The 13,223-nt window shown below is 32.5% G+C and overlaps 1 pseudogene; it reads right to left on the reverse strand.

The window, feature by feature from the left end:
• Window positions 1-688: 688 nt before the first annotated feature.
• LOC119193025 lies at window positions 689-3,971 on the reverse strand (annotated as a pseudogene).
• Between the last annotated feature and the right edge of the window lie 9,252 nt (window positions 3,972-13,223).

Consider the following 13,223-nt stretch of genomic DNA (forward strand, 5'->3'; position numbering starts at 1 on the left):
AAGCCTCCGCAATATTAAATTGAATTTAAATTACTTAGGTGAGGAGCATTAATATATTAGAGAAGTAAACATCGATGGCCCGGTTGGGGAATGGAACGGACTGCCGCGACCTAATGTTCGCAGGTTCAAAACACAGTACAAACCTCTAAAGATTAGAAAACATTTCGAAGCTAAGTGTTTTTGTTCATCAATTATCGCTCAGTTTAATATTTATGGAAGAGATTCATACTAGCAACATTAAAAAATATTTTGTATATTTTAAATAAATAACAAAGTAAACAGTATTAAAGAGCGAAAAGTATGCTTAATACTATTTTAACAGTGTGGTTATTAGTTAGCAACTAGTTGAAAAGGTATGTTATACGTATTTGTGGTGTAGGTAGGTATTTATAGGTTACCTACTTCGACAACAGCCTAGTACTAAGACCTCATATAATCCTTAGTTTAGTTTATTTTATAAAAGTTGGGATATTTGCTCAATGGCACGAGAAAATCATCCAACGGCATACCTATTACCTACACTGTAAGGGGTCTATTATACCTTCATACTATAATTATAGCAGGCTTACTATTATTTCAGGCATTGGCCGAAACCACATCCATACTTGGCTGGCTGACGGACAAAGATCTTAGTAAAGTTGAAACCCTAATACGTATTGGAGTAGTGTGATGGGTATCTATGATCTATTGCACATGTATTAATACTAACATTCTGCGTAAATCTTGTTGACAGTTTGGAAATCGTCCATATTAACGAGTAGTATTGTCGTTTTAATAACCGACTCCAAGGAGGCGCCTCCAGCCTCCAATATATGTTTCAAGTTGGTGAGAATCTGCTCGTTTGAGCCTCCGCACCGCCGCATACTAACTGCGACTGTTGATCCATACCGAGCACCCCAGACACATAGAGGGTTTTATCAGCCAGAATCGCTTGGCTGAAAACAAACAGAAAATATTGTAGCTAAAGTTTTAGGTAGATAATTTCATCACCCGCCCTGTGGAATGGGGGCGTTTGGAGAATTCCACCACGGTATCCCCTGCCTGTCGTAAGAGGCATCACGAAGTTCCGGCGGCAGGAGCTGTTCTGCCCTAGTGCATTTTGTGCATTTTGCACATCTTTCGGTTGACCCCGATGGACGGCAGTGTGCTGTTGGCCTCACACTGCCGTAGACGCCGAGGGCGTCCTCTGCGCGGGGGCTTCTAAGCCCCCACAGGAGACGGGCCGCAAGGCGGCATCGCGCAGGGGCGGCTGCGGTCGCAGACTAGTCACTTCAACCGGGCCACCGCGGAGTTTTAGCTAGTAGGCCGTGTATAGGTTAAGTTGTATATAGGGTTAGAGACTCGGCCCGGCGGTCGCCTGAAGGTCACCATCAAATCCGGGCGGCTCAAAGTCGGGCCGTAAGGCACGGTTACCCCAGCATAACCGCTCAGTCGCCCCCCACGAAGGCTGGGCGGTAGTAATAAGGTACTTTCTCCGCGAAAACAAAAAAAAAAAAAAAAAAACATAAGATAATTTCATCACGGTGCGTCCAATCTTAAATGAGTAAATTCCCAGGATTCTAAGCAGTTAGAATGTTAGTGTTTTTAAAGTGATACTTGGAGACTAAATCTTCCTATTTATTAAAAGAAACGGACTTAATTGCATGCTTGCAATCAGCTTGACTCGTTATTTTTAAGGAAACAGGTGCACCACGAGTGCGAAGTAATTGCAGGCGTGTAGATACCTGTAGCTGTGCAGAGCATTTACCAGGTATCAAGATTTTATACCCAGATAGATCTTTAAAACTCCCTGGTTTCTAAAACTATACTCTACGCCGTGTACTCAACTAGTAGATACTGATAACCTTTTATTATCCAAAACTGATGGATTGATAACACACTTATTGAAAATGGATAGAGAATTCTGTTATTGATGCTACATTTTAATTTGAAAACGATTAACATTATCATCAATAATTGCATGATTATTGATAGATTCGTCCTTAAACATCAAAATATAGTTTCATGTCACTAATTATTCATTATTCTCTTTGATTAAATAATTACTGATTTTTCTTTTTGGAATAAATTTCTTACAAGTCATCTATCTATTATCTATTATCTTCTATTACTTATAATAAATCTGTAGAGAGGTCAATTCTGTCCATGAAATATATTTCAAAATAACTATCAGGGGTGATTAGGATCGATACTGAAGCCAAAATGCAAAGTAAAAATTTTGTCTGTCTGTCTGTCTGTCTGTCTGTATAACCGTTATAGAAACATAATCTACTCGTCTTATTTTAACGTAACTTGGTTCTATTTTTCATACTCCTGTGCTGGTTATTGTATAGTTTTCATCACGCTACATAATTAGAGCAGTGAAGGGAAATGTTGGGAAAACGGGAGAAGTTACTCCATTTTTGCTTCCGTCGCGTGTGCAACCTTAATGGTTAAAGCTACATAGAAATCATGTATGACGGAAATGTTCTCCTTAAAATTATGAAAAAATATCCCACAACAGCATATGTCTATCTTTTATGGTTGACTCACAATGACACGTGTAACTCCCGATAGCTTAGCAGTTCGAAGCTTTCTCGTTATATTTGTTTACTAATCTTAGGAACTATCGGTCCAAACTGAAAAATTCTTTTTGCGTTGGATAGCCCTTTATTTGTAGATTGCTATAGGCTATATATCATCACGCTATACCCATAGGATCGGAGCAGCAATGGCTAATCTCTTGAACTACCGGTCCAAACTGAAAAATTCTTTTTGCGTTGGATAGCCCTTTGTTCGTGGAGTGCTCTAAGTTATATATCATCACGCTATGACCAATAGGAGCGGAGCAGTAATGGCTAATCTTAGGAACTACCAGTTTGAACTGAAAAATCTTTTTGTGTTGATAGCCCTTTATGTGTGGGGTGCTATAGGCTGTATATCATCACGCTATGACCAATAGGAGCGGAGCAGTAATGAAACATGTTACAAATACGGGGACAATTTATTCGTTTTGAGAGCTTCCGCGTGCGCTGCGTAAACGGTTAAAGTTATGCAACAATGATGTATGTCGGGATTATTCCTCTTAAAAGTTCTAAAAATATATTATAAAACAAAGTCCCCGCTGCATCCGTTTGCCTGAACGTCTTAAACTCAAAAACTACCCAACGTATTAAGATAAAATTTGGTATGGAGACAGTTTGAAACCATGGGAAGAACATAGGCTCCGGGAAACTACTACTTTTATAATGGAAAACTTTAGCCTGAAAAACTTTATAGGTATTATAATTATAACGCGGGCGGAGCCGCGAGCAAAAGCTAGTTTTAACTATAAGTAACTAATTAGACTTAAATATATTGAATTATTTTTTTCTATGAATTACTGGAGTTGGTGGTTATTGACTAATTAAGTATGAACTATTCTCAATAATTCAATATGAAAGGTACCTACTCTAAAATCAATTTTATATGCTTTATAATGATGTTAATGGGACGCACGCGCATAAAATTATGCGGACTCAAGAAAATTTTGGTGCCTATAATACAGTCTAGGTACAGTTTATTATGCCACGGTAGGTACGAACAGAATGACACGTGATGCAATAAATAAGTAGATATAAGCGGTTTTGTCCCACTTACCATATTACTTATCGCCTGTTTACCGTTTACTGAGTTTAAATTACATGTACTCTATCTAGGTAAACAATCAAATATAAAAGCAAGCAATACTCACCTATAAGGTCCAACGGGTTTATATACATCTGGTGACGAAACAATAGTTTTAGTCACTTTGTGAATATTCGTTTTCGAACCGGTACTCATTTTGGAAACCACGTCTGCTTTGGCAGTGATCTTTACACCGTTTGTGCTCATGTTTAATAAACGATAGTATGTAACAATACGTTGAGGTCGAAAGTTCATCACAAGAAAGACAACTACTTAGTAACTGAATAAAGCGGTTGTTAAATTATGACATTTATTTCCTATTTTTGTTTTGCTTTATCATGCATAACAAATCACAATAAATTAAAAAAGCACTCTAAATTGATAAACAAAAATACAAATGTCGCATCCTGCAATCAAAAATAAAACCGCCGCGAAGTTTAAAACAATGGCCACCTCACTGGCTCGCGTTGCGTCTACAATATTAGTTATCAGAGAACAAATATTCCCTACTAGAGACCTTAAAGATTTATGGAGATAATGATTTATCTAAGTGTAAATAAAAAAGGACAAATTAATCTACAGTTTTATTATAGTGTGACGCGGTTACGCTTAGGTAGCTGCTCGGCGAGGATGGTAGCCGTTCACCGGACGACTGACGACTGCTGACGAATGACGCATGAGGTGTACAATCGGCCAAGTTCACGCTCGACCACCCTAAGGGTGAAAATAACTTGGCAAAAATGTTTTACTACATTTGGGAGGTGGGGCTTGGGATCAATTGCATAGATCGATATTAGTCGTTGGCCTGCTGGCTACATGCAATGACGTTACGTAACACCACCGAACGCTGCTGAGTGTATATAGAAAACGAAATTAAAATTGATGCGCGCACGTCTATGCTATGACGATAATTCCTATACTTGTAAGATGCATATCGTCGGCTTAAAGAACGTATTAACAAAAGTTTTATAGTTTGGAGACAATCGCGATTTACAGTGTTTTATTGTTGAATTTTTGGCATTATCTATTAATAAATCAGAAACGACATTACGTTAGTTATTTTATATTATATTATGTGTCTGATTACTTCTTTATGTTTTAACAAACCAAAGTTTATGTTGTATTCAAAAAATATTAATTTTAAACCAATGTCTGTCATATATTTTGTCACAACTGTATTTTGTAGTAAATTATGATTAGCTACTTTTTTAAGCCGTTTTGTTTGTTTTTGGTCTCTTTAAACCCTAACCCCCTTATTCATAAACGTTTTTTATCGAAGGATTGAGCATTGCTTTGATAACAAGTCTGTTTTTCAGCTTTGTTTATCTGACAGCTTACTATTAGTTCAGCTTTGTTTACCTGACAGACAATTAGATTCAAGTTGTATCTCAATATTAGCCAATCACAACGTCCCTATGAACGCACTGCGAAGGCTGCCATGCAGTCGTGCGCTAAGAAACAGACTTGTTATCATAGCAGTGCTCCGTCATTAGATAAAAAACGTTTATGAATATGGGGGATAGTCTATAATTAATTTATTAAATAAATTTAATGGCTGCATATTATGATTGAATTTTGAATCGTAAAAATAAAACAGTTCAGTTTATTCAATTCGTTCAGTTTATTCGATTCATATTATAATCATAAATCATAGTTAATAGATTTCATTATTTGAATTATTATGTTGTTTAATTGCAAAAACTTGACGATAACATTTTATTCCAATCTCTGTATTTACAAATATGTAATATTGACCTAAAATAATTAGCTTCTTGGAGATACCGATTTTTTTTTAAATTTCCTCTTAATGATCTATTTTTATCTTAAATATGAATAGTTTTTTACTTAATAACGAAATACCTTTTTTCCATCCAAATTTGAACTAGTTAACTTTTGAAGTAGTTAATTGACTATTTATCGGTATGCAACGATTATTATTTATTGAATTTGAGGCGAGTTTAAAGATTTTATGTGCAGGCGGTAATTTGCTTTTATTAGAGTAATATTGAAAGGCCAACATTTTTATTGCTGCAGATGTTGTTTGAAAAATATAAATAATTCACATAAAAATGGTTTGTTAAAAAGGGCATTTTTATGAATGTTTGTATTGACGCCGGTTTTACGTGGACGCATTTATCGTTAAACTGAGTATATTGTTATGCTATTGAATTTCGAGGCATTTAAAGATTATAAGTTGATTGATGATGCGTTGATTTTTTTTCAATCGAATCATTGTTATTCATTTCATTATTAGAAATTGATATTTTTTCTCCAAATTCTTTATGCTTTTTTGAACATTTTATTTACTTTTTAAAGGACATATCCGCTTTTTGTATGGGCGCTGGTTTTTTGTTTCGAATAAATTCCAACTGTTGAATGGGTACATTTATATTTGTTTAGGGTAACATTTGTTAATATGTAATTTAATTTGTTTTGTGGCAACACGCCTCCACTTCCTTCTTCCTGTCACGGGCTGCCGGCGAGCAGCCACAATAATGTAGTTCTTTAAGTTTATGTTTAAGATATCAAATTAAATAACAGTGATCCGTCATAGTGGTTTTATTAACATGGTAGCAGAGCGTGGTTGCCTGCAAATACAAAGAAGAAAAGAAGATATTTTCGCAAATAAAGTGGAAACGTGCTATATATGCAATAAGCAAAAATGGCGTTTACTAAATGCAATGACGCAGTTATTCCAATATTCGACGGATCGGATTATAGTAGCTGGAAAATACGTATACTTAAGTTTTTGGAGTTTAAGAAATGTAAAGAAGCTGCCATACGAATCAAAAATGATTCGGATGATGTTGCAAAGTGGGAAGAGATGGATATCCAGGCAACGAACTACATTTATAGTGCAATAAGCAACAAGCAACTCGAATATATATGCGACTTAGATTCCGCATGCAAAATATTGGCAAAATTTGATGAAATGTACCTGCAGAAATCATCGGCACTACAGATTATATGTCGCAACAATGTAGAAGCAATAAAATTATCGAACTATTCGCAAGTAAGTGTATTTTTGACGACTTTGAGAAATCAATAAATCAGTTAAAACAAGCCGGCGCGACGGTAAGTGAACAAGAAAAATTAAATTATATGTTAAAGGCCTTACCTCGTAATTACAGTCATATTGGAGATCTAATAGACGTTTTACCAGAAAAAGACAGAACTGTAGATTATTTGAAAAGTAAAATTATGTTAAAATCATTGGATAAAGAACCTGAAAAATGTAATGAACCATCACGCGACAACTCAAATGTTTTAAAGCTCACACTAGTAGTTCTGCATCACCTAATAAAAACTTTAAATGTTTTACCTGTGGAAAACCTGGCCACATGCAAAGAGATTGTCGACACAGAAATGTTAACAGTGGTAGAGGAAATGGATTTATTAGATTTAATAATAATCGTGGACATCAACGTGGATCATATTATAATTCAAGAAATATTAGAGGAAGAACTTATAATAATAAATCCAGTAATGAGAGTGGTGGTAATAATTTCCTTGCAACTATTGAGAATAATAATGTTTCAACTTCAAGTAAAATATATAATATTGAGCAGTCTGGCCACTTAACTTGGTTATTAGATAGTGGTTGTACAGATCATATAATTAATACTGATGAGTACTATCATTCATGTGAAATATTACAACAACCTATTAAAGTAAAAGTTGGTGATGGAAGAATATTAGAAGCTACAAAGGTCGGAAAAATACAAACTTATTTTATGGTCTATGGAAAAAGTCTGAAGTTGTTTTGAACAATGTTTTCTATGTCAAAGAGATGAAAGCAAATTTATTGAGCTATTCAAAGATTACAGACAATCATAAAATTGTTTCCAGGGGACGACAATCAAAAATATATAACGTCTATGGAACTATTATAGCTATAGCAGTGAAAGAAGATAGACTGTATAAATTAAAAGGTTATATAAATGCAAGTACATTACATGCTAATTTAGTGAAGAAATCAAGTATGACAGTGAAGGAGAAATTACATAGGATGCTTGGTCATATAAACTTTAACAATTTGAATACTATGTGTACAAGTGAATTATTGAAAGGATTACCAAAGGAGATTGAATGTAAGTACATGAAATGTGCTATATGTATTGAAAATAAAATGCATAACTTGCCATTTAAAAATAATAGAAAACGAGCACAGGATATATTAGAAATTGTACACACAGATTTAAATGGGCCACACAGAACTACAGGTTTTAATGGTGAAAAATATTTCTTAAGTTTTATAGATGACTATAGTAAGTTGGCAAAAGTTTATTGTATTCCGTCAAAAGATAAAGTATATAATTGTTTAATGCAGTATGTTAATGAGATACAAAATTTAACTGGGAAAAATATTAAAGAATTGAGATGTGATAATGGAAAGGAATACATTAATAAAAGAGTGTTTGACTTTGCAAGATCAAAGGGAATAATGATTAAATCTTGTCCGCCATATGTGCATGAATTAAATGGCACAGCAGAGAGGTTCAATAGATCAATAATGGATATGTCAAGATGTCTTTGGCAGAGGCAAAAGTGCATAAAAGATTTTGGCCTGAAGTGGTTATGGCCGCAGCTTATTTAAAGAATAGAACATTAACAAATGGCACTATAGAAAGGAAGACGCCTTATGAGATATTTTTCAAACAAAGGCCAAGCATTGAAAATTTAAGGATATATGGAAGTAAAGTATTTGTTAGAACACCAGAGGAAAAGAGAAAATGTAAATGGGACAGGAAAGCCGAGCTTGGCATACTAATGGGCTATACAGATGTTGGATATAGAGTATTAATAAACAATAGAATAGTTGTAGCAAGACATTGTGATATAATTGAAGATGATGTAATGTGTATTGGTCTCGATGATAATAGAGAAGAGAAAAATGATAAAAGTAATAGCCAGCCGAATAAATTGGAAGAGAAAATTATAGAAGAGAAGAAAGAGACTAATGCAGAAGAAAATAATGAGAAAATTAATGAAGATTTGAATGCTGAAACAAATGAAAGTTATGATGATAATAAAGTAATTGAAACAAGAAATCGGCGTAAAATCAAGCCACCAACTCGGTTTGATGAAGAATTTGGTTATTATTGTATAACTGTTAACTATTGTGATGCTATGATTCCAGATAATTTTCAGGAGGCAATAACTAGCGATGAAGCAAAAGAATGGACTGAGGCTATGAATCGTGAGATGAACAGTTTGGCAAAAATGAGACCTGGAGACTTGTAAGTAAACCAGCAGACAAACAGCCTTTAGATGTGAAATGGATATACAGAAAGAAAGCCGAAAATAAATTTAAAGCTAGGTTAGTAGTAAGAGGTTTTCAACAAAAAGATTTTATTGATGATATATATTCACCCGCTTGCTAAAATGCAAACTTTAAAATTGTTATTGTCTTATTGTTGTCAAAATAATCTTAAAATACATCAGATGGATGTTGAAACTGCTTTTTTAAATGGTAAAATTTTATCTGAAGTTTATGTAAAGCAGCCAATTGGTTATGATGATGGCACTGATAGAGTTTATAAATTAAATAAAACATTATATGGTTTAAAAGAAAGCCCTCGGGCTTGGTATGAATGTGTCAATAAGTTTTAACTAGTCTTGGATTTCAGAGAAGTAAATATGACTTTTGTTTATATTTTAAATTGATACTAATGTGTGTGTATACATTTTGTTATATGTTGATGATTTGTTAATATGTTGTAAAGATGAAAAGGTAATGAGTAATATTAAAACAAACTGTTAAGTAAATTTACTATGAAGGATATGGGTAAAGTTAAAGAATACATTGGAATACATATTGATTATGATTATAAAAAGAATAAGACCATGACACTGAGTCAGGAATCATATATAGAATCATTAGCTAAGCGTTATAATATAATAAATACAAAGTTATATACTACACCAATGGAAGTAAATCTTAAACTAGAAAACTGTAATATAAATGAGAATGTAAAATATAGAAATTTAATTGGAGCACTTTTATATATTAGTTCAGGTACAAGACCAGATATATCGTTCAGTGTTAATTATTTGAGTAGATTCCAAAATTGCTATAATGAGACACATTTTAAATATGCTTTATGAGTACTTAAATATCTTTACTTAACAAAACATATAAAATTAATTTATAACATGAATATAAATTCTGATATGTTAGATTGTTATGTAGATGCAGATTTTGCAGGAGATATTGTCAGTAGGAAATCAACAACAGGATTTGTAATTAGACTGTTTGGGAATGTAATATTTTGGAAATCAAAGAAACAAAATTGTGTAACAAAGTCATCTACATTTGCTGAATACATTGCGCTGTCAGAAGCTGTTACTGAAATTAAATTTATAGTTTGTTTAATTAATGAGATTTGTCAGAAAGATTGTAAACCTGTAAAATATATGAAGATAATATTGGAGCTCAAATTATTGCTAAATACGGAAATTTCACAAAAATTCAAAACATATTGAAGTTCATTATCATTTTGTTCATGAAAGTGTTAAAATTGGTTTAATTGATGTTATAAAAATTGCATCTGATCAAAATATAGCTGACATTTTAACAAAACCATTGGGAAGTAATAAATTTAATAAATTTAGAGATATGTTAAAGTTGTTGTAAAAGTAATTTATCTTTCAGATGGATATTATGTTGAGATAAATATTGGTTTAAATTGTTTAATTAAAAGATGATAATTGTAATATAAAAAAAAAAAAAAAAATAAAATAAATAAATAAATAAAATAAGTTACAATTAATATGTTATACTGAAGGTAATGTTTATAGAGCTATTGTCTTGATATGAGTAGTGTATGATATGATTTAGTTAAAATATAAATGTAAGGAGGCATGTTGAATGGGTACATTTATATTTGTTTAGGGTAACATTTGTTAATATGTAATTTAATTTGTTTTTGTGGCAACACGCCTCCACTTCCTTCTTCCTGTCACGGGCTGCCGGCGAGCAGCCACAATAATGTAGTTCTTTAAGTTTATGTTTAAGATATCAAATTAAATAACAGTGATCCGTCATAGTGGTTTTATTAACACCAACCAACCTCAAACTTATTGAATAATAATGTGCCAAAAATTTGTAACTTGGAGTCATTACAATAATAATTTTAGAGCCTTCATTTATAAGAAAATAAGAAAGAAATGTCATGGCTGAGTAATTCATACAAATCATTTCACGATTCGTCAAAAGATATAACTACCTGTTTTTTTGACATAAGTAAGTATTATTATTATCATTTGAGGATATAAAGGGAAAATTTAAAAAATAAGAACATTAGACAAACATGTTATTCGCAGTAATTATTTTCAGAGATAACTAAACAAGATTTTTGAATACTTAACTTTTTGGGATGCCTTCCAAATGTAATGACATTTACATTTGCAAAGGGTTCATTTTAAGTGTAATATTTAAATTAAATAAAATTATTAAAATCTCACAATCAAATCTTTCAAATAAAATGATTTATTTCAATAGGCTCGTTTTGTGAACCAGTCGATGAGGCTCACGCACACATCGCTACGCTATATATTATCGAAAGTTAAAATAGAATATAGCAGATAATATATTTGCAATAGCAACAAATAATGAGATACACATGTAAAATGAAATTTCGTAGAAAGGCCATGTAAATAAAACACATTTTTTGTTACTTCAGTGATATGATTTATTTGTATTCATTACAAGTTTGACACGCTGAGCAGGCAGGTTGAGTTGAGGGTGCGCACTGGATCAGTCAGCGATGGAGCTCTCATCCGCATCCTAGTGTATCCATCGAGACACGGTGGTTCTCTGTAATACAATTAATTACTAAAATCTATTATTATATAAATACACAATAAAATTTATATGGGAGCAGAACGCCTGTGCGGTCGACACAAAATACGTGGGTTAAGTACGAAATAATCCAAATTAAGTAAAAAATCTGCTCTGTTTTCCATAATTGCACACATTTTATTGTGATAAAAATCCCAAATTGCATTTAATCGGATTGTAATTCTACTTTAATTTAAGTGCTACATATTATGTTGTTATAAAAGAAACAATAATAACAGAAACCTCTGGGTAGAACTTAAACGTCTATAAACGGATCTTACAAATGCGCCGACATAGTTGATTACTCTAGTAAGAAATCATAATACCACTACTTAAAATCTTTAAACTCATCTAAATTCAATAAAGAATGGACGCCGCTTTCCGATAAAGGCGTCGACGTGGAACCGGGGTTAATAAAAACATAAAAAATTTCGTGCTCTAACAAAGACCCTTTTTATGTGAAATATTTACACTTTTTAAACTGCACATGTGCAGCAATAAAAGTGTTGGCCTTGCAATATTACTGTAATAAAACAAATTACCGCCTATACATAAATTATTTAAACTCGTCTATATTTTTGGCATCAAATAATAATTATTAATAATGGGGACAGAATTTCGGGCGTTGTGACTTTTTAAATTGGAAATTTTCTCCTTATCTTTTAAATATTAATATTTTTTAAGTTATCAAAGAACCTCTTTATCCTCTTAATAACAATTGTATTTTTTAAGTGCCAATGAACACTAAAGATTATTTTTCAAAACGACATCCCAAATCGAATGAGCTATCAATCATATGTTTTGGAATACACAAATTGACACCTTTTTGAGCTTATTGACTGGACTAAAAGTCTTACCGGCCTGTCATAATATCTTCCCAACATTAAACTAGTGATTACTATTAAAACTCGACGGTAAAAGTTACGCTAAATGCTACTGCTGTTTTAATATCAAAAACTCTGAATTCTTAACTGAAGTCAAGAAAAGATAGGTAACACCTATAACTATAGTGTGCATACCCGCCGAAGTAGTTTATTTTTGCATTGAGTACTTTTTAGTTTTTCAATTATAATTTTTTTAAATATTTTTACATTACATTATACGTAAAGCAACTTAAGTAACATACTACAAAAGATTACTATAAGTTTGATTAATAAATTAAAGTAAATTTTTTGGCAAAAGAACACACCAATGACAGTAATCATATTTGACCCTACGATAGATAGGATATTTAAGGATTAATATAACATATAATAAGTAGCATATTGAGTTTGTTTTTCACAATTAAAGGTATAAGTATTCATCAAAACTCAATATATTATAATTACTTATAGTTAAAGAGCTTAAAAAGGAGGTGGTTTATATTGGCTTTAAATATAATTAATTATGATGACCAATAATTTTAAAAGCCATAAACCGCGATTTTCTCAAAACGAAAATATTAATTATTAGTTCTCTGCGCTGACGATCTTTTCCCACGCATATTAGCGTCCACTAGTTAAAATTAATATTAAAATATTTATATAGTATAGTATGACTGTTTTACTTACCGTAATATTTAATGCGGAATATATAATCCATGGTGCAGTAGTCACAGGACAGATCGGCTAAGTAAATAAGAGTCAGTAAACGAGCATAAGTCTACGTGGTGCAAGATATCGGTGTCCGTAAACGAAAAAATAATTGTGAGCAAAATGTTACTCAATAGTTGCGTGCGCGTCGTCAATCAGTAAAA

The sequence above is a fragment of the Manduca sexta genome, unplaced genomic scaffold (assembly GCF_014839805.1).
Source record: "Manduca sexta isolate Smith_Timp_Sample1 unplaced genomic scaffold, JHU_Msex_v1.0 HiC_scaffold_3535, whole genome shotgun sequence".
Lineage (NCBI taxonomy): Eukaryota > Metazoa > Arthropoda > Insecta > Lepidoptera > Sphingidae > Manduca > Manduca sexta.